Consider the following 24,625-nt stretch of genomic DNA (forward strand, 5'->3'; position numbering starts at 1 on the left):
ATAATATATAGGTTAAACCTATAACTCACCAACATTTTTGTTGACGTTTTAAGCATGTTTATTCTCAGGTGATTATTAAGAGCTTCCGCTGTTGCATACTAAAATAAGGACAAGATTTGGAGTCCATGCTTGTATGATATTATGTAAAAACTGCATTCAAGAAATTTATTTTTGATGTAATATATTCTTATTGTAAACCATTATGTAATGGTCGTGTGTAAACGGTATATTTTAGATTATCATTATTTGATAATTTACGTAATACTTTTTAAACCTTTATCGATAAATTGAAGGTTATGGTTGTTTTAAAAATGAATGCAGTCTTTGAAAAATGTCTCATATAGAGGTCAAAACCTCGCGACGAAATCAATTAATATGGAACGTTTATAATCAATATGAACGGGACATTACACACATAATATTATGTATCAATTATATTTTTATGTATCTAATATTTATTTGATAAAATAATGTTAATAATAATAATAATAATAATCATGTTAATGATGAAAATAATAATAATAATAAATGTAATAATAATAATGATAATTTTAATAATAAAAATGATAAAGTAATAATAATAATGTTAATATTAATAATAATAATCCTAATAATAATAATAATAATAATAATAATAATATATTTATATTTATCGTAATTATATTAAATTTACATATACATAATAATCATACTTATAATTAATTTATAATCATAATTTAGTTATTATTATCTTTAACATACATACCAAATTATATCTGTAAATAAAATCTACAATAACTTATATCATAATCATAGTAATAATAATAATGTTTAATGATAATACTAGTAATGATAATAATATTAGTGATAATAATAATTATATTATTAATCTTAGTATATCATAACAACGATAATTAATAATAACAATAACAATAACAATAACAATAATAATAATAATAATAATAATAATAATAATAATAATAATAATAATAATAACAATAATAAATAATAATAATGAATTACTACCTCAAGAGATTAGGCTTCTTAAAAAAAAACTGCCACAAACAAGGCACGAACCCTCGACCTCTCGTTAACCCGAAAACAACCCACACTACTCTTCTGCCGCCTGTTTTTCTGATTAACTGTATAACTAAATTTATTTAACCCGTTTATTTGCCTGTTCTTCTTCTTATTATTATTTAATCGACAGAAACCATTTAATAATCATAACAGTAATTAAAGGATTGATTTAGGACGTTCATTTGAAACAAAATCATCTTGTAATGGTGGTTGTATTTAACAGAAAGAAGAAAAAAAAGCAGTAGAAGCGACGAAAATGTGATGAACAACTCAAATGGTGATTTTGGATTTAAGACTGTTTTTGCTTGTGATTATAACATGAAATAGGTGATAAATCATTCATGGAAACTTTCTAAAACTTCAATTTAACTTGAAACATATCAGATAACTCGAATTTGATTGAAGAGCAACTGTTGACTTTTTCAAATCGAAACTTTGACTCGACAATTAGAACTCGATAGGAAAAATTGGGATTTGAAACTTTGCAGATAGTTTAAATGAAAGATTTCTAACAACACTGCATTAGTAGATTTTGAAATTAAATTAGAAATCGAGTTTTGGCAAAAAAAAAGTTCAAGAACAGAGAAGACGAGCTGTTTTCTTGATTTTTGATTTTTAATTTTTGAAATGCAGTTAATGATAGCATTATATATAGATAGTAATTGTATAATTGATGCTAATACAGATGATTTGATTGATTCTTGTTTGGTATTGACAATTGAATTCGACCTTTTCAATTTAGCAGACAAGAAATAAATAATGAAGAGAAAAAAAAATAGAACTAGATCGTGACACACAACTAAAATTGTTTATATTTACCAAAAGAAATTGACTGGTAATCAATTTAGAGATATGAAACAAATTTAATACAGTTGGATAGATACTTGTAACTGAATCCAATCCCTTTTCTTGATTTTTCTTATATAAATATAATATTAATAATAATAATTCTATTAATAATAAATAATAATAATACTAAAATATTATAATAATAACATAATAATACTGTTAATAATAATTATCATAATAATAATAATAATAATAATAATAATAATATTTAGAATAATGATACTAATAGTTATAATAATGTTTATAATGATATTATTAATGGTAATATTAATAAATTGTATTATTTTTATAATAATATTAATAATGGTAATATATAATAATAATAATGATTCTTAATGATTATACATAATAATAATACTATTAATATCAAGTTATATGTTTCATTTTTTATATCTATATATTATATGTTATAATAATATTAATATTAATATTAGTAATAATAATGAGAGTAATACTAATAATATTGATATAACAATTTATGCTTATCAAATCTCATATATATATATATATATATATATATATATATATATATATATATATATATATTAAATTGATAATATTAATAATACTGATATCAATATTGATAATGAAAGTAATATAATAACTATATGTTAACTTGTAATTAAATTTAATATAATAATATTACATATTATTAATTATGTAATACTTATATTATATAATAACATATTTGAATATTTAATATTTATATATATTATATATATTACAACATACATATAATATTAATTGTATACAGAATTCATATATATATATTTATATATATTTATTTTAATAACATCTTATTTATTTTGTATATTACTCTACATATTTAATTCAAATGATTAAATGGTATTATATTAATTCAAATTAATATATACAATTATTTTTTTTATATTTGCATATATATATTTATTTACATATTTATTTACACATAATTGTCCGTAAACCGTCGGGAATAGTCAAATGTTAACTGAATCCATTAAAATAGTTCAAAAATTTTGAGACTCAACATTACAGACTTTGCTTATCGTGTCAAAAATATTAAATCGTATCGAGAGTTTGGTTTAAAATTAGTTGAAATTTTCCGGGTCGTCACACCATGTTTGTTTAACCTTGTTGATAGTACATGGATTGTCGACAATGGGTCGGTCCGCACATAACTGCCCAGGAAGAATGGCATATGCAACCCGAAATGAAACGTATGTTGTTGACTTCTATATAATTTAATGTAGAACCTTTGTAATAACGTCATTTAGTGTCAAGATTCAGTCTGATGTCGTCCCAAAAACAAAACGACAAATGAGTAACCATTTCATTGTTATATGTTTATCTTTTGTATATGTTTGCATCTGCATCTTTCTTTGTTTGCATGATAATTAGGCTATTTTTGTCTGGCATGTCAGTTTATTTTCTTTATATTTGTAAAGATAAAATCCTAAAAGCCCAAAAAGATTTTTGGTTTTAGATTAGGGGGAGGAAAAAGTAACATCAGAAAATCTATAAAAAATAGAAAATCCTGAAAATGAGTTGCTTAATCTACGTATTAGGAGATGAATGTTTTACTGAACTTGCATGTTTATCGTTATGCGTATAATGTAAGTAGTACATGTTAAGCTCATGATATATTGGTAGGCTTTACTAACTAAATCCTAGATTGAGATGATCACACTAAGAACTCGTAAATATCAGGATAAGGAAATCATGGAAAGATTTACATCGGTTGAGGGTAGTCACCTAATTATCAATGAAAATGTATATAGAAATAATTATTGAGGAAATCGACAGTCGGTTGAGGATCTCCCTTACTACGACTTATAATCATTAGAGAAAGTTTATGTTGGATATACCTAAGCCATAATCAAATGTTGCTCTAACATTCAGTTTAATTACTATGATGGGACATGCAAAAGATCAATACTGAGCTGAGGGTTGTCAGTTTAGTTGGTGCACACCAATTTCTATTGACCTATAATGCTTTAATCTAAACTAATCACTCAATTAGTTGGTTTATCTAAAGGGAAGTGTATTTCCTATGAACGGGTTGAAAAGTACAGTTTTGTATCACAGACATTTCACGAATGAATGATTTGAGTACATGACATCACAACTAAGGAGATGAGGTCTACACCAAAGTTTGAAGGCATTTGACAACTCAAGAATCTACTTAATGTCAAATACAGTGGTGCATCATCGCAAATATGATTGAAAATGACAAAATGAAAAAAAATGAAAAATATTGTATTTCGGGTTGATGCATCACAAATTCAAAGATCATGAACTGAATGTAATCTCAGAATATTATACAAGTCTACGACCATGAAGTGATTCAAGAACAGAAGACTATCTATTCACATCACCATGGATGGAAGAAGTTACCTAAATTTGAAGAGCTCGAATCATTCTGTCCACATAAAACTACCTCTCAGCTAGACGACTCACTTATTATTTGTGGTATGTGACTATGCCCATTAAGGCCTAGATAGAAAGGGATACTTTCTGCACGGTATTCCGACATTACACTCTAAAAGAAAGTACGGTCTTTCAAACTTCTGTTTCCACCAATAACTGTTAGAAAAATTACCAAGTATGGGGTCTTTAGCGATTGGTCATCAGGTATATCATTGCACTTTGATATACCTGCGGAAATTAATGCACTCATTCAAATGATTCAACATACTCCGAGATCTGCCTAGTCAACTGGATTGAAAAGTATGAGTTTAAGGTAGAAGTTAAATGCTGACAGGGTTATTTAAAACACCGTGAAAATCTTCCCGTTCAATTAGATCGAAAGTACATCAATGTGATAACGGACAACGTCAATAGATTTGTGCTCAACTAACTACCTAATAAATCATGCGATCTCAAATGAGGACTAATTCTTTGATCAAAATCTAGCATAGAGATATGTTAAAGTAATTAATTTAACGTGATCATCAAAGTCTAAGAGGGAAGTTGGTGAAAGCTTAATGAGGATTGATACCAATAATCAGAAAGTTAACTTGTAGGTACTTAATCTAAAATGAATGAACGTTAAGTTTCTTGATACTATAGTTCTGTAAAGCATTGGCTCAATGCGTCTCTGATGATTTTCGTGTAACTCGAGCTCTCTTTTTAGTTTAATAATAAATCTATTTTTTGCCTTTAAAAAAATATGAATTATATATATATATATATATATATATATATATATATATATATATATATATATATATATATATATATATATATATATATATATATATATATATATATATATATATATATATATATATATATATATATTAACACTCGAGTTACATATATATACTATAACACATTCACATGTACATAATAAATATATCAGTATGGTAATACTTATAACTTAATGTGTGTATATATATATATATATATATATATATATATATATATATATATAAAGTATATGTATATATATAAAGTATATGTATATATATAAAGTATATGTATATGACACAGGAAATTATATAAAACATTCCCATATATTGTATAATATATAAGTGAAGCATAATAATCGTGTTGTATTCCAAAACACACATTCGAAAGCTATGAAAAAGAAATGTGTATTATACGAGCGTATAATATACAACGAGGAACTATAATCACAAACGGAAAACGTACAACTCTTAAGAATTTCATCGCTACTTACGGTTATAGATGGTGTCTATTGATCGACCATTTGGGAATTGGCTTGATGGATTTTTCAAACAGTCATGATACGCTCTGACCAAACTGATCCTGGTCCCCGGTCATCTGGATGTTTATTGACTTACTTAATAGCAACGAGAATAATTTAAGTTGTATAACATCTAAACTATGAGTATAGTAAATATGCGAATTGAGAAATTCTTAAACAAATGAACACCAATTATATATATGAGTATATAACAAAAACACATAACTAAAAAAGATGACAATAATGATCTGACTAACTTAAACCTAATGATGATAGGTTGACTACTTTGGACCGCCGCTTGCTATTTACTATTACACTATATATTGTGCACCTAAAGTGAGTCATAGCCCAACTTTTTACTGTTTTAAACTTTTTGTGGTGAGAATACATGTTCTTTTTAACTGTTTTACAACGTAGACACGAGTAACTTAAATGTATGATGCATGAGTTGAAAACCAGAAATCCCTTAGCTCGAGTACGTTAATATGATACACGAATCACAAAATAGATCTATTGCGGTTTGACAACCCCTCCTTGCATAACTGAGGTGTTTGTTACTTTGTAAACTGTGGCCACAAAACAAAACTAATAGAGGGTAAAGGAATTGAAAGACGCATGGGATACCATGTGTAGAGTTAAGTATCGTACATTCGAGTGCTCATCTCATATACACTTATGCGCTACTTTTATAAACTAAATCTCGTGGTCTATGCTTATTCTGTCAAACTTAAACCTATGATTTGTGTTGACTTTTTAACATGTTTATTATCAGTTAACTAGACATTGTATGCTTCCACTAGATTAGTAAGGAAAATTAGAGGTCAACATGCATGATTAGGGGTGTGCATTAAACGGTTTCGACCACGAAACCGACCAAACCAAATTGATTTGGTTAAAGTGGTTGACTTATTTGGTTTTGGTTTGGTTTATTGGTTTTACCCAAAAAATTATGGTTTTCGGTTTGGATTTGGTTTGTAAGTTAACATTTGGTTTCAAACCCGAAAAACCGAAATATACTTTTATTTATGGTATATATATATTTAATATTTGTTTTATTTTATTTTGAATTTTAAGTATGAGTTCACTACAAGAAAACTGACTTTATAAGACCCCTAATCTAATGACCCGTCCTAATCCATTTGGACGAATACATTACATTTGGTTACATTGCGAGGTATTTGACCTCTATATGATACATTTTACAAACATTGCATTCGTTTTTAAAAGATAAACTTTTATTACATCGAAAGTTGACAGGCATGCATACCATTTCATAATATATCAAACTATCAATGACTTAATAATATTCTTGATGAACTCAACGACTCGAATGCAACGTATTTTGAAATATGTCATGAATGACTCCAAGTAATATCTCTAAAATGAGCAAATGCACAGTGGAAGATTTCTTTCATACCTGAGAATAAATATGCTTTAAAGTGTCAACCAAAAGGTTGGTGAGTTCATTAATTTATCATAATCAATCATTTTTAATAATATAATAGACCACAAGATACTCATATTTTGAAAACAATCTGTGCAGGTCTGCTCACTACTGTAAAATCATTCATACGATATATAAACACCTGGTAATCGACCTTAACAAGATGCATATAGAATATCCCCCGCATACCGGCATTCCGCACGGTCATGCAAAAGCATACAAACAGGCCACTCTTTTAAATATGATGGTTGTGTACACCTCACAAACAGATCATATCTTTTAAAGCTGGCGGTTGTATACCTATTTCGAAGTACTAAAGCAGTTCAAATTCTCTTTCTGGGACTTGTGAGTGCCCATAGATCTATCTTTAGGATTCGCGTCAATTAGGGTGTCTGTTCCCTATTCTTAGATTACCAGACTAAAAAGGGGTGATATCCGGTGTACTCGTAACTCAATTGTAGAATGTTTTTAAGTACTTGTGTCTATTTCGTCAAATATTTATAAAAACAGTGCATGTATTCTCAGTCCCAAAAATATATATATTGCAAAAGTATTTAAAAGGGGAGTAATGAAACTCATAATACTGTATTTTGTAGAAAAAATACACATGACGACATTGAACAAGTGTAGGGTTGGCCTCGGATTCACGAACCTATATCATTCATATATATATTAACACATATACTTGTAATCGAACAATATGTTATTATTATTAGTGATGTAATTTATATATTTAATAACTTTTAAGTCTCATTATTTATTTATATATTTTCATTTTATATATATAAATGTTAGTATGGTTAAATTATGTGTACTAATTATATTTGAATATATAAAATCTTTATTTTTTTATACTTATTACTTTAATAACGTCATTAAAACTTTTATTTTAGTAATCATAATTATTTTAATAATAATGATATAGATGATACAGGTAGTAATAAGAATGATAGTTTTAATGATAGTAAAATAATAATTTTAATAAAAATAATAATAATGATATTAATGATATAAATTTTACGGTTAATGATTGTTATGATAATGATTTTAGTAATTACATAATAATATTACTCATGATAATATAAATAATAATGCTTATGTTAATATTAACAATTTTATTATTTACAAAAAGATACTAATGTTGGTATTTACGAAAATAATAATAATTTGTATTATTTTCATAATGATAATAATAATAAACCTTTTCATCATAATGATAATAATATTAAAGTTTTAAAATTAATAATAATATCATACATAATACTCATAATAATAATAATAATAATAATAATAATAATAATAATAATAATAATAATAATAATAATAATAATAATAATAATAATAATAATAATAATAATAATAGATATAATACTTATTTTTATGATAATAATAATAAATACAATTATGATACTTATAATAATAATTAAAATACTAATAATAACAATAACAATAATAATCACAATAATAAAAATAATAATAATAATAATAATAAACATAATAATAACTAATAATAATAATGATAGAATTAAAATAAAAGTGTATACCCTCTCCAAGCTTTTTCTGAAAAGAAATGCCCTAGACGAGACTTGAACCAGCGATCTCTCGTTAAACCCCAACACTCCAAACCAATGGTCTACCAATTGTTTCTGTTTTAAATCACGGAGTAAAACCTTTTAACCCAATAATTCCTTCGGCCCAACTGCAAAACATAAAGTGATTCATGGCCCAACAACATGGCAGCCCACTCGATTCAACTTAGCAGCCCAACATGATGTATGTTATAGAAATTAAATCGTGAATAACTAAATAGCTGGAAAGTTATAATTCACGTGGGGTTTGGTTTGCTTTTTGGAACTTCGATAGAAACAAATGGTTAGGTGTGTGTCGGCCAAAATACTAATCATCCTAGCATCGTTAAATGTATCATTATCAATATCTTTATCGTACTCTAACCCTAAACATCATCATCATACACGTTTAATATTATCATCTTCATCTTAGTTTAAACGGCAGCAGAAGCAACATTATAGCAGTAGCAGGAACAGTAAGCATGTAGCAGGTTTGGTGATGGTTTACATGGGTGGTTTTGGGTGGCGGTTTTGGACAGAAAAATATAGCAACAGCAGTAGTGAATAGCATTAATCGAATAGCAGCAATATAGCAAAGGTTTGTGAGGGTTTATGGTGGTTTTGTTTGGTATTTCACGGCTACAAAAACAGAAACGGATCAGAATCCTGAACGTATACCAGCAATAGTTTAACAAAAGAGTGTCTGATTTGGTGATGAATTGAAATAGAAATAGATAGCAATCCAAGAGTAGAAACAAAAGAATTGAAATCTTGAGAGGGACGGTTTCGAACGAAAATACAAAACAGAAGTAAAAGCACTGTAGCATCGTCATTATTGATTCTTCACTATTCTCATCATCATTAACCTTCATCATCATCTAGTTATCATTGTTGTTATAACAGGAATGAAAATAGAAACGGGACTGCAGCTGTAACAGCTTTTGAATGATACAGAACTAATAATCTTGTTGCAGATGGTTGTTTGATTATGGTTACATGGGTTCGTATCGAGCAAGTGCTATAACTAAGAGTGGTTTTGATGGTTATAGGGTGGTTTAATGAAGGTGGGGTGATTCTTGATTCAAAAAGAAAACAGGAACAGAATAGTGGCCATGTGTGGCCAAGAGACGATCAATAGTAACATTCGATGATGATGGTTTGTGGTAGTTGATCGTGGGTTTGTTCTGGGTTGGTATCACTGATCGAATAGCTGTAATCTCAAAGGTAAATTAACAGTAGCAATCGTTATAGTAGTGGGTGTTGTTCAAGTAATAATTGTAACCGAAACAGTGGCGAGTAGGAATAATAGCAACTCAAAAAATAAAAGAAATATCAGTTGTAACATTAACAGGTTAACTTTGTAGTATTATTGTGTTCTTGGGTGGTGCTAGTAGGTGGTGGAATGGTGGCGGGTTTGTGGGGAGATTCATGTAAATAAGGATGGTTGGTTGTGTTGTTGAATCGAACCAGAAAACAGTATCAAACAGAGACATTAGCATAGTAATGGAGATTGGCAGTTATGGGTGTTGGCTCGGGTTCAACAAGAGACAGAGATTGTTTAGATGTTTGTGTTATTGTAATTGTGTATGTAAGTGTCTTCACATATATGTATATAAAGGATGAAGATAGAAGTAAATATAAATACTGTAACTAAATCAAACCTTTCTTACTTAATTTATTTCTGAATCCATATTTACATGGAGAAAAATGTAACCATCAGTCAAAAACAGTAACACTGTTAATTGTTGACTAAATTTGCAATTGCTTTATGTGATTCTTTTGTAATTGGTTGCTTTTATGTATATAGATTGATATATATATATATATATATATATATATATATATATATATATATATATAATCTTACATGTACATATAATAATGATAAGAATAAGAATTAATATTATTATATAATAATAATTATAATTTATAATATAATAAAAGTACTCAGTCAGTGAATTGAAACAGGAAAGCCATCTGAATTTTTGTTCCTATATACCGACCGTTTTCACGGACTGTGTATTGTGCGAAATCAGTGGCGGATAAAAGTGTTCAGAAAAATCCCATATTTTTAAATTAACTATATTTATTTATTTTGGTCATTATGGTATAAAATTCGATCATTAATTTATTAAATAAAAATTACATCAACTGTCCCTCTCATTTATGGGTGAAATATAAAAAGTGTTAAAACTTAACAAATAGTTCCTAAATACATTTTTAATAAGCCTAAAATTTATAGAACTCAATTTCGAATCACCATTTATTTTAAAATCACATAAGTTCGAATTAAACTTCTCTAAATAATAATCGAAACGTCCAACGAGTATTACAATCATTAAATAATTATATTTAATATACTCTATACATATATTTATTTTTATTTTTATATGGATACACATTTCTTTACAAATAATAGTTCGTGAATCGTCGAGACTGGTCGAAGGTCAATTGAATATATGAAACAGTTCAAAATTTTTGAGACTCAACATTACAGGCTTTGCTTATCGTGTCAGAATCATTTACAGATTAAGTTTAAATTTGGTCAGAAATTTCCGGGTCGTCACAGTACCTACTCGTTAAAGAAATTTCGTCCCAAAATTTGATTGGGATGGTCATGACTGACAATAAATATGTTTTCATGATGCATACGAGCTATAAATTAGAGTTTTATCATCATTGAGTAATATGGATAAAACAATTCGATTACGCGAAGAGTATAAGTGAAGCTATCACAAAAGAGTGAAATGAGAAAATAATGTTTCGTCATATCCTTTGACGTAGATATGGTTGATTTCCGGAGTTCAAGGAATTTTAAAGGAAATCTTCGTAATAAGATTAGGTTCATCGATAATTAAGGAAATTAAGATTCTCTTTGATTAATTGTGATAATCTGTAATGATCGCTCTGTCTGATATTTCATTATAAATCCACCCGCTTCGTTTCCTTTATATTTTAGAGTTCCATACTTTTGTTTTCTCTTCCCGACCTTAAGTCAAACGAGTAATGGTCCAGAATTCATAGATATGAAATTCGAAATGAACATAGCTAACGTTCTAAGAGAGGAATTGTAATAGTACAATCTTGATTGGTTAAATTACCAGAATTCACGGAAAAGATAGAACTATCAAAGGAATATGTTCTTGATATGTTTAGAGATTAGATTGAATGTAAGAGTCGTGTAACATGGTACATGATGATGTTATAGTTTGTGAATCATCTTATTTCACTAGAAACTCAGCATGACTTACTGTAATATAATCACATTGATCAAGTGTCATTATATTATATTAACTAATGCTTCAGTCCCCAAAACTACTTCAAAAACATTCAAATTTTAAATTTCGAATTTTTCAGAATTTAGAAACTAAAACAGTTTCCTTTCCGTTGTAACACTGATATCGCAAAGAGATATATGATTTCAGATTAGAATAGTTATGAAATTATCTTCAAAAATATTGAGGATATTTATAATGAAAGATTCGATGATATCTTAGAATTTCTAATATCGATGGATGATGGTGAAGATTTATCCGTAGAGTATAGAATCAGGAGCAAGGTATTCGTTAATGACTTCAGCAGATACTGAATCATTTGGATTCTTTGAAGGCAGATTTAGTCTTTGTGATTTGTCCACAGCCTTCTTCATAGTTTGCTCAATTCGTTTTCCAGTTCCAACTTTTCTGAGCTTTGTCAACATACTATTCTTTTCCATCAAACTTTTGACGGTTAAGGCCGTTTACGGTTTTTGTTGCTTCATCAGCACTTTCCAAAATTCAGAGAACTGATTCGTAAATTGGGTACTTTTCAGAATTTCAGCATGGAAGATCATAATTCTGAGAGGTGAATGTTATATGTGTACACATAACTGTTGATGTAGAAACGCTGCGAGATTCTAAATACTGATTGCCGATTTTTGGTAATTAGTATGAAAATTCTTGTTACAATGTGTGGATGGGTACATGATGGGGTTTCCATAAATTTAATGACTTTTCGAAAATTCAAAGGTCATTGAAATTGCTGGTAAGTTTACTGCTAATGTGGTGGAATATAAACGGTTTTCCGGTAACAATAACAATGGCAAACATATATATCAGAGTTATAATAAGATTGATTCGAATGAAAAGTCGAAGTTGACTTGCTGGAGCTGTGACAAAACTAGCTATTTTGAAAAGGAATTGCATTGTTATTTTCGGAAATAACAATGTCAAAGGAGCTAACTCAGATACGTGTTAAACGTTTACTTAGGTTCCGAGAATTTTCAGGTGCATAACTATATGCATCGATCTTTTCTTCCGTAGATGAAGTGCGGTTGGTTCATCCCCTCGATTGAGGTGTTTTCAAGAATTATGAAAGGTTTGAACGCATATTGTAATCGTCAAGATACAAATGAGGTTTAAGATGAAATCAAGTGGCAAACTTGAAGAATTGTTTAGTTTCATATGTTATAATCAATATTTTAATTTGTTTTAATTGTCCAATGTTGGCAGTCCACAGTTAGCAGTCCACAATTACTAATCCAATAATTCATATATAGTTTAATATATAATATTCGAATTAATTAATACGTATCGTGACCCATTGTATACATGTCTCAGACTCGATCATAACTCAAAGTATATATATTATTATAGAATCAACCTCAACCCTGTATAGCTAACTCGATCATTACTGCATATAGAGTGTCTATGGTTATTCCAAATAATATATATAGATGCGTCGATATGATATGTCAAAACATTGTATACGTGTCCCGATATTTAAAATGCGTAAATAACAGTATTTAAATGACGATAAATAAAGTGCTTAAAATAAATAACAGAAATTAAATGACGATAAATAAAATTGCGAGAATATAAATTGAGATAAATAAACTGCGATACATAAATTGTGATAATAAAATGTAATAAGGAATTAACAGTTAGCTAGGATTTTGTTAGCGTGGATTCTTAACAAAATTTTCTCATGGTTATTTTGTTTGTTTCTAACAAATTTTATTTTTGTCCAATGTTTTCTTCATTATGCCACTTGTTGGATTCTGATAGATCAAAATCCAAATATGAAATTGAATGAAAAGGGTTATTCTGCGGTGAACGGATACGTATATCGGTGGTTGTAAATAGGATAGTAAATGACTGTTGAATTAGATTTGAAAGAATGTACAGTGTACTTATTAATATGAAATCTAAATATTCTTCGGGTATTACCTACCCGTTAAAATATTTTCACCATTAACAGTTTGTACAAAAGAATTTTTAATTATAATCTTAATGAAAATATATATACATATATATATTTTCTTCAGATGTAATCATGAATTTAATGAGTTAATATAGTATTAAACTCATTTTGTTTACTGTCAAAACTAGAATACATAATCTCTAAAATATTAGAGATTACATAATCGCCATGAAGAATAAAGATAATTGATGTAGAAAGATACGTAGAACGATGATTATACTCGAGGTACAGATTGTGATGTTGAGGTGTGTGATGTTGAAACTTAGGTTGTTGGTGGTACTGTTGATGTTGCTGAAGCGGGTACGTTTTGCAACATATTTTCCATGGCTACAACTCGGGTGCGAAGCTCGTTGACTTAATACTCCGGGATGATTGTCGGTAGGAATGAGCGAATGAATAAGGTTTAGAATATGACTTGTGATATAGTCGTGGCGAGATACTCTGGAAATGAGAGAGAAAATGGTATTACGAATAGGTTCGCCGGTAAGTGCTTCAGGTTCTTCTCCAAGAGAGGAATGTGGTGGATGGAAAGGATCGCCTTCTTCTTGTCTCCAATGATTAAGTAAACTACGAACCCATCAGATGAATTGGGGATAGATGATTGGTTGATTCATTCTGGTGACGCTGCTTTCGGAGCTCGAGTGAAAATCCATATCGGAATCCGAGAGACTTGAACTAGTGGCGATTTCCATTTTGTACGATTGAATAAAAGATTTTTCGATATGAAATGATTTCCGGCTATCCAAGATGATATTCTAATTACATAGAATATTTATATAGAACAAAATATTTCGTAGATTAAGAAGGAATTTACGGAATATCCTAGGCAAAGTTTACAGTAACAGATACGCTAAGATATAAATTAGCAGATACGCTAAGATATGAATTTTGTCTATACACTATTCATGCAATCAATGCAGTAAGATGTGTCTAGACTAAGAATGATAAGCAGGTAATTTTCGACACGAAATGATAAGCAAAACTTTTGACATGCAGACACGGTCGAAGTCCAGACCTACTAATGCATCTAAACAACTACCAATTAGACACACTAATGCAAGACCTGGTTCGCAAATACCACCGCTCTGATACCACCTCTAACGACCCGTCCTAATCCATCTGGACGAATACATTACATTTGGTTACATCGCGAGGTATTTGACCTCTATATGATACATTTTACAAACATTGCATTCGTTTTTAAAAGACAAACTTTCATTACATCAAAAGTTGACAGGCATGCATACCATTTCATAATATATCAAACTATCAATGACTTAATAATATTCTTGATGAACTCAACAACTCGAATGCAACGTCTTTTGAAATATGTCATGAATGACTCCAAGTAATATCTCTAAAATGAGCAAATGCACAGCGGAAGATTTCTTTCATACCTGAGAATAAACATGCTTTAAAGTGTCAACCAAAAGGTTGGTGAGTTCATTAATTTATCATAATCAATCATTTTTAATAATATAATAGACCACAAGATACTCATATTTCGAAAACAATCTGTGCAGGTCTGCTCACTACTGTAAAATCATTCATACGATATATAAACACCTTGTAATCGACCTTAACAAAATGCATATAGAATATCCCCCGCATACCGGCATTCCGCACGACCATGCAAAAGCATACAAACAGGCCACTCTTTTAAATATGATGGTTGTGTACACCTCACAAACAGATAATATCTTTTAAAGCTGGCGGTTGTATACCTATTTCGAAGTACTAAAGCAGTTCAAATTCTCTTTCTGGGACTTGTGAGTGCCCATAGATCTATCTTTAGGATTCGCGTCAATTAGGGTGTCTGTTCCCTATTCTTAGATTACCAGACTAAAAAGGGGTGATATCCGGTGTACTCGTAACTCAATTGTAGAATGTTTTTAAGTACTTGTGTCTATTTCGTCAAACATTTATAAAAACAGTGCATGTATTCTCAGTCCCAAAAATATATATATTGCAAAAGTATTTAAAAGGGGAGTAATGAAACTCATAATACTGTATTTTGTAGAAAAATACACATGACGACATTGAACAAGTGTAGGGTTGGCCTCGGATTCACGAACCTATATCATTCATATATATATTAACACATATACTTGTAATCGAACAATATGTTATTATTATTAGTGATGTAATTTATATATTTAATAATTTTTAAGTCTCATTATTTATTTATATATTTTCATTTTATATATATAAATGTTAGTATGGTTAAATTATGTGTACTAATTATATTTGAATATATAAAATCTTTATTTTTTTATACTTATTACTTTAATAACGTCATTAAAACTTTTATTTTAGTAATCATAATTATTTTAATAATAATGATATAGATGATACAGGTAGTAATAAGAATGATAGTTTTAATGATAGTAAAATAATAATTTTAATAAAAATAATAATAATGATATTAATGATATAAATTTTACGGTTAATGATTGTTATGATAATGATTTTAGTAATTACATAATAATATTACTCATGATAATATAAATAATAATGCTTATGTTAATATTAACAATTTTATTATTTACAAAAAGATACTAATGTTGGTATTTACGAAAATAATAATAACTTGTATTATTTTCATAATGATAATAATAATAATAAACCTTTTCATCATAATGATAATAATATTAAGGTTTTAAAATTAATAATAATATCATACGTAATACTCATAATAATAATAATAATAATAATAATAATAATAATAATAATAATAATAATAATAATATAATAATAATAATAATAATAATAATAATAATAATAATAATAATAATAATAGATATAATACTTATTTTTATGATAATAATAATAAATACAATTATGATACTTATAATAATAATTAAAATACTAATAATAACAATAACAATAATAATCACAATAATAACAATAATAATAATAATAATAATAAACATAATAATAACTAATAATAATAATGATAGAATTAAAATAAAAGTGTATACCCTCTCCAAGCTTTTTCTAAAAAGAAATGCCCTAGACGAGACTCGAACCCGCGACCTCTCGTTAAACCCCAACCCTCCAAACCAATGGTCTGCCAATTGTTTCTGTTTTTAAATCACAGAGTAAAACCTTTTAACCCAACAATTCCTTCAGCCCAACTGCAAAACATAAAGTGATTCATGACCCAACAACATGGCAGACCACTCGATTCAACTTAGCAGCCCAACATGATGTATGTTATAGAAATTAAATCATGAATAACTAAATAGCTGGAAAGTTATAATTCACGTGGGGTTTGGTTTGCTTTTTGGAACTTCGATAGAAACAAATGGTTAGGTGTGTGTTGGCCAAAATACTAATCATCCTAGCATCGTTAAATGTATCATTATCAATATCTTTATCGCACTCTAACCCTAAACATCATCATCATACACGTTTAATATTATCATCTTCATCTTCGTTTAAACGGCAGCAGAAGCAACATTATAGCAGTAGCAGGAACAATAAGCATGTAGCAGGTTTGGTGATGGTTTACATGGGTGGTTTTAGGTGGCGGTTTTGGATAGAAAAATATAGCAACAGCAGTAGTGAATAGCATTGATCGAATAGCAGCAATATAGCAAAGGTTTGTGAGGGTTTATGGTGGTTTTGTTTGGTATTTCACGGCTACAAAAACAGAAACGGATAAGAATCCTGAAAGTATACCAGCAATAGTTTAACAAAAGAGTGTCTGATTTGGTGACGAATTGAAATAGAAACAGATAGCAATCCAAGAGTAGAAACAAAAGAATTGAAATCTTGAGAGGGACGGTTTCGAACGAAAATACAAAACAGAAGTAAAAGCACTGTAGCATCGTCATTATTGATTCTTCACTATTCTCATCATCATTAACCATCATCATCATCATCTAGTCATCATCGTTGTTATAACAGGAACGAAAATAGAAACGGGACTGCAGCTGTAACAGCTTTCGAATGATACAGCACTAATAATCTTGTTGCAGATGGTTGTTTGATTATGGTTACATGGGTTCGTATCGAGCAAGTGCTGCAACTAAGAGTGGTTTGGATGGTTATAGGGTGGTTTAATGAAGGTGGGGTGATTCTTGATTCAAAAAGAAAACAGGAACAGAATAGTGGCCATAAGTGGCCAAGAGACGATCTATAGTAACATTCGATGATGATGGTTTGTGGTAGTTGATCGTGGGTTTGTTGTGGGTTGGTATCACTGATCGAACAGCTGTAATCTCAAAGGTAAATTAACAGTAGCAATCGTTATAGTAGTGGGTGTTGTTCAAGTAATAATAGTAACCGAAACAGTGGCGAGTAGGAATAATAACAACTCAAAAAATAAAAGAAATATCAGTTGTAACATTAACAGGTTAACTTCGTAGTACTATTGTGTTCTTGGGTGGTGCTAGTAGGTGGTGGAATGGTGGCGGGTTTGTAGGGAGATTCATGTAAATAAGGATGGTTGGTTGTATTGTTGAATCGAACCAGAAAACAGTATCAAACAGAGACAATAGCATAGTAATGGAGATTGGCAGTTATGGGTGTTGGCTCGGGTTCAACAAGAGACACAGATTGTTTAGATGTTTGTATTATTGTAATTGTGTATGTAAGTGTCTTCACATATATGTATATAAAGGATGACGATAGAAGTCAATATAATTACTATAACTAAATCAAACCTTTCTTACTTAATTTATTTCTGAATCCATATTTACATGGAGAAAAACGTAACCATCAATCAAAAACAGTAACACTGTTAATTGTTGACTAAATTTGCAATTGCTTTATGTGATTCTTTTGTAATTGGTTGCTTTTATGTATATAGATTGATATATATATATATATATATAATCTTACATGTACATATAATAATGATAAGAATAAGAATTAATATTATTATATAATAATAATTATAATTTATAATATAATTAAAGTACTCAATCAGTGAATTGAAACAGGAAAGCCATCTGAATTTTTGTTCCTATATACCGAAAGTTTTCACGGACTGTGTATTGTGCGAAATCAGTGGCGGATAAAAGTGTTCAGAAAAATCCCATATTTTTAAATTAACTATATTTATTTATTTTGGTCATTATGGTATAAAATTCGATCATTAATTTATTAAATAAAAATTACATCAACTGTCCCTCTCATTTATGGGTGAAATATAAAAAGTGTTAAAACTTAACAAATAGTTCCTAAATACATTTTTAATAAGCCTAAAATTTATAGAACTCAATTTCGGATCACCATTTATTTTAAAATCATATAAGTTCGAATTAAACTTCTCTAAATAATAATCGAAACGTCCAACGAGTATTACAATCATTAAATAATTATATTTAATATACTCTATACATATATTTATTTTTATTTTTATATGTATACACATTTCTTTACAAATAATGGTTCGTGAATCGTCGAGACTGGTCGAAGGTCAATTGAATATATGAAACAGTTCAAAATTTTTGAGACTCAACATTACAGGCTTTGCTTATTGTGTCAGAATCATTTACAGATTAAGTTTAAATTTGGTCAGAAATTTCCGGGTCGTCACACCCAAAAGGGTCCTAAAAAGCCCATTCTTATGACCTTTGGCCTGATAGGACCCTCAAACCAGTGGACGTATAGGTGGGCATCCTATTAACCAAGAAGGGTCTTAACGTCCATAGGACCGTTTTAATGAGTCCTATTAACAACATAGAAAGGGTCCTTATAGACGACAATCTTAGGACCCTTTATAATATATTATGATGCATTAATTTGTATTGTTAGAACACATTAGGACTCCAAAAAAGTGTACTAATATAATTTAGTACCACAAAAATGGTCCTAATATAACTAGATGTTAATTAAGTACCACAAAAAGGGTCCTAATATAATTTAGTACCACAAAAAGGGTCCTAATAAAACTAGATGTTAATTAAGTACCACAGAAAAGGGTCCTAATATAATTTAGTACCACAAAAAGGGCCATAAGATAACTATATGTTAATTAAATACCACAAAAAAGGGTCCTAATATAAGTAGATGTTAATTTTGTACCACAAAAAAGGGTCCTAATATATGTATATGTTAGTACAAAAAAAAAGGGTCCTAACAAGTAATAGGAGTTTCGAATATCCGGTTCGGATATTCGGGTCGATTTCGGGTTTTGGGCCAGGTTATGGTAATTGGGCCTTTCTAGCCCAGTTCAGATAATTGGGCCATTTGAATCTGGTTATTCTATTTGGCCCGTTTATGCTTACTGGGCCTTTTGGGTCCGATTATGCTATTTGTGCCTTATGGGCCTGCTTCAGCTATCTGGGCCCTTCGAGCCTGCTTCAGCTATCTGGGCATGTCGCCACATTTAAGCTCCTGAGCCTTTTGTGCCCGGTAATGCTATTTGGGCCATACGGGCCCGAGTTAGCCATTTGGGCCTTTCAGGCCTGCTTCAGCTATTTGGTCCTGGTTCGGATCCAGTTTCCTTTTGCTGCATCAATTTATTATTCATTACAATTGCAAAAAATTTTAAATTACAAAACAAATATTAATATTGTTTCAATCCAAATGATATTATAGATTATAATATTGTTTCAACACCACAAATGCAAGAACATGTCTTGGTAACATCAACATATTACAGATCATTGTCTCAAACACACAAACTCATAAAACAATTAATACTCATGTTCAAAAATTATAATCAAACCGGCCATCATTACAGAACACACAAACTCTTCAACCCGCCACCATCTATCTTGATCACTCATTAAAATCTGCCACCTACAATTAAACCATCCATGTATAAGCATAAAGGTGCACGTTATAAAAATGAATCATAATTTTAGTATAAAATTAACAAATACATACCTCGATCAACGCAGTAGGCCAAGCAGTAGACGTACCAATGACGTCATGAATGTATCTCATATGCTCAAATGGCCTAAACAAAACTTCATTGCTTTCGATGGCCACTTGAAGCTCTACCTCACACCAACTAGCTCCAAGTTCTATCGGAAAAACAATCGTAGTTGGATCCATGCTTACCAACTTTTCTCTTGCTACCTTGTTGTCTGTAATGCTTTTCACATACACTTAATCTCTCACCTAAAATTTAGTTTCTAAAAAAACATTTATGAACGCTAAAAGGGTAGAAAAACAGTATAGTAAGCTATTAAATTGAAACATACCTTTAAACGTTTAACAAGCGAACCATTATCCCGATGACCCGAACCTTCATTCTCAACAACAGAACCATTATTCTTCTGAGCCAACTGGGCTTTTAACCTTGAATTTTCATTCTCAAGTTCTGCCTTATCAGACTTGAGTTGATCATTCTCCTTACGAACGGCTGATCGACCAGGTACTACGCCCCACAAGTCTTTAGCACGAACGCCAAGTCCATACGTTTGGGCAGAACCAGAATTATTGTGCCCCATTACCTGGGAAAAAACATCGTGTGGTCCAGGCGTATCAGTTTCACCATCCACAAGTTTGTCCGTAATTCTTTCATTTGTTTCTTCATAAAAAAACTTAATATTTAAACAGGCATATAAATATATGTCATGCAACATATTTCGGTATGACAGAAATGATTCTACTCTGGTATTCGATATATGCAATGCCCAATCAAATTATAGCCTAATCATACCCAGATATTATATATCCAATGCTTAACGTATTAATGCTAGACTAGGATTTTGGGTTTTCGACATTAATACATAATGAAAAGCAAGTGGTCACTATCATTTGAGACTACCGCCCCAAGAGGGGCGCTGCAGCTAATATCTTTTTTATCTGTCCGGAAGCAAGGGAGTGCTTGCCAGGCACGACTGATAAAGCAGGCAGAGTGAGTGCGGAACGTGGAGTGGGCCAAATCATAGTCAAAAGAAGAGTTTGATCCTGGCTCAGAGCCTTTCACTAAAGGGAGGGTTCCCGAGCTTAGCCGAATCAAATCCTGGAAGAAGCACTGCTTTGGAGATGAGGATAACTAAGCTGACACACCGGAGTTGGCTAGCAGTGGAGAGTGAAAAAAAAGAATTTTGGATCAGAAAGCGAACTCAGGTTCCCTCACCTCAAAAAAATGTTATTTCGCTGGCAAGAAATTCACCTCAAATAAATTGTTTGGAAGATTATCAAGTGGTTTATGGTGATTAACATATAAATATATAACTAATTAATTTAAAAGATAAAATGTGACAACCCGGAAATTTCTGACCAAATTTAAACTTTATCTTTAAATGATTTAATGTTTCCGACACGATAAGCAAAGTGTTTAATATTGATTCTCAAAAATTTTGAACTAATGTTATATATTCAGTTAACATTTGACTATTGGCCGACGATTCACAAACATCTATTTGTATATATATATATATATATATATATATATATATATATATATATATATATATATATATATATATGTATATATATATATATATGTATATATATATATATATAAATATATATAAAATAAGTTGGAATATTAATTATTAAAATTAATTATAAATAACTTGCAATGTGTATTAAAAACTGATTTATGTATATTAAATAAAGATATATAGATATATATAATTTCAAGTTATTTAGTAAACGATAGTAACATTCGTTTGTTGATTCGATTGATATTTAGATAAGTGAACTAAAACGTTTAAGATGAACAAGTAAAACACTAATTTGCTACAGTATTTTCGAATTGCTACAGTACCCAAAAAGCTACAGTGTTTTCGAAAATCACTATTTGCTACAGTAAAAATCATTTTGCTACAGTAAAACACTATTTTAAAATGAAAATATACATTTTACAATGTGATAGAATATAATATTAATTTAGACGTGTCGAATTAAAATAATACTTTTATATATATATTAGTAAATAACGAGAAAATGATTTAAAGAAACAAATAACCAAAACACTCGAAAGTTCAAGATACCCTTTGAGTAATATAGTTTATTGATAATTTAAGACTATATTTTGACAAAGGTACGAGTCACGAAACGTAAAATGCAAGTTTTCCAAGTATACGAAAGGACGTTCGAAAAATCGGAACCGGGACATAAGTCGAACGTAAACGTACAAGACATCAGAACCAAAATTACAAGTTAACTAGGCACGAGAATATAATATAATATATAATTAATTAATATAAATTATATATTTTATATATATATATATATATATATATATATATATATATTATAAAAATATGTCGACAAGCAAGAAAATAAGCGAATGTGAGCTGTCACTAGGGGCCATGCAATCGCATGGGTTCCCCTTACATATTCCATGCGATCGCATGAGAGTGGAATTCAGAAAAGATCTATAAAAGTCGACGAGTTCAGCTCATTGTAACACACACACAAACTACTCTATCTCTCTATGTATTATTATTATTATTATTATTATTATTATTATTCTTATTCTTATTATTATTATTATTATTATTATTATTATTATTATTAGTATTATTATTATTATTATTATTATTATTATTATTATTATTATTATTATTATTAATATTAAGATTATTAATAATCTTATTATTATTAGTATTAGTATTATTAGAAGCGATATTATTAGTATTATACATAAAAAACTACGACGAGGGTATGTGCGAGCGATTTCGAAACGGGTTTTCAAACGGGATAGAGCTAAGGAAATTATGGGTTATAGCTATGGAGGTTATGGGTAATATTCATGGGTATTGTTCGCAAGTCAAACCTAGTGTTTATCATCTCCGTTGCGTCTACGTACTTTCCTGCAATATTGAATCTCAATATTGATACGTGAGCATTCATATCTCAACTTTTATATATTAATAGTGTATCCCTGACTAGTGCTCGAGTATATATGTTTATGCATGCTTGTATGCTTTAATTTTGTCGTTAGATAGTTTATGGTGAATCACAAATTTGATACATATGTTACTGATATAAAGTATATGATATGCATGTTTTTGGAAACCTGGCAAAAAATTATTAACTTTTCATTTAGAAATCGCGTGATTTCGATGAACGGATTAAAAGATATAATCAACTGAATTATGATTAACATTAATTGGAATTGCTTTTGAATCTGCAATTGATATTTAAACAACTTGTTTATAAGATTGATAAATTGGATTTTCAAATATTAATAATCGAGTAAATGAATTTCTAGATAAGGCACGACTCGTTTTGTTGAACAATTATCAAAGCTGACTGTCTTATCATGTTTTAAAGCTTTATAAACACTATAATCTGATTTTACAAGTATTAGAAAACTATGTGAACTAATAAAATATTTTCTATTGCCATGATAATTCAAATATAATACAGCTCCTGAAATAAATAATATTTTGAGTTTGATAAACTATAAATTCGTTCAATTATCAAGACTTATACTATGTTAATAAACATGTAGAGATTTAAAGATCATATTGGGTCAGGTTAACTTTTGAGATGACTTTTGTTAACTTTTGTATGTCGGTCTCGAGCATTAGGATTGTGATACACTATGACTCGACCTAGCTTGCTAGACATTTATTGACCAACATATGTTATCTAGGTTGAGATCTCTGGTTACTTTGCATTCCGAGTTTCGGTCACATTTCGATGAATGACCTTATGTGCTGCTAAGGTGAGTTTCATATGCTCCCTTTTTAATTGCTTTTGCTATCTATATTTTTGGGCTGAGAATACATGCACTTTATTTTAAATGCAATGGACACAAGTACATACTAAATTCTACACCGAGTTTGAACCGAAAATCCCTTAGCTTTGGTAACTAGTAACTGCCAGTTATAAGAACTGGCGGGCGCG

The sequence above is a fragment of the Rutidosis leptorrhynchoides genome, chromosome 3 (genome assembly GCF_046630445.1).
Source record: "Rutidosis leptorrhynchoides isolate AG116_Rl617_1_P2 chromosome 3, CSIRO_AGI_Rlap_v1, whole genome shotgun sequence".
NCBI classification, from domain to species: Eukaryota; Viridiplantae; Streptophyta; class Magnoliopsida; order Asterales; family Asteraceae; genus Rutidosis; species Rutidosis leptorrhynchoides.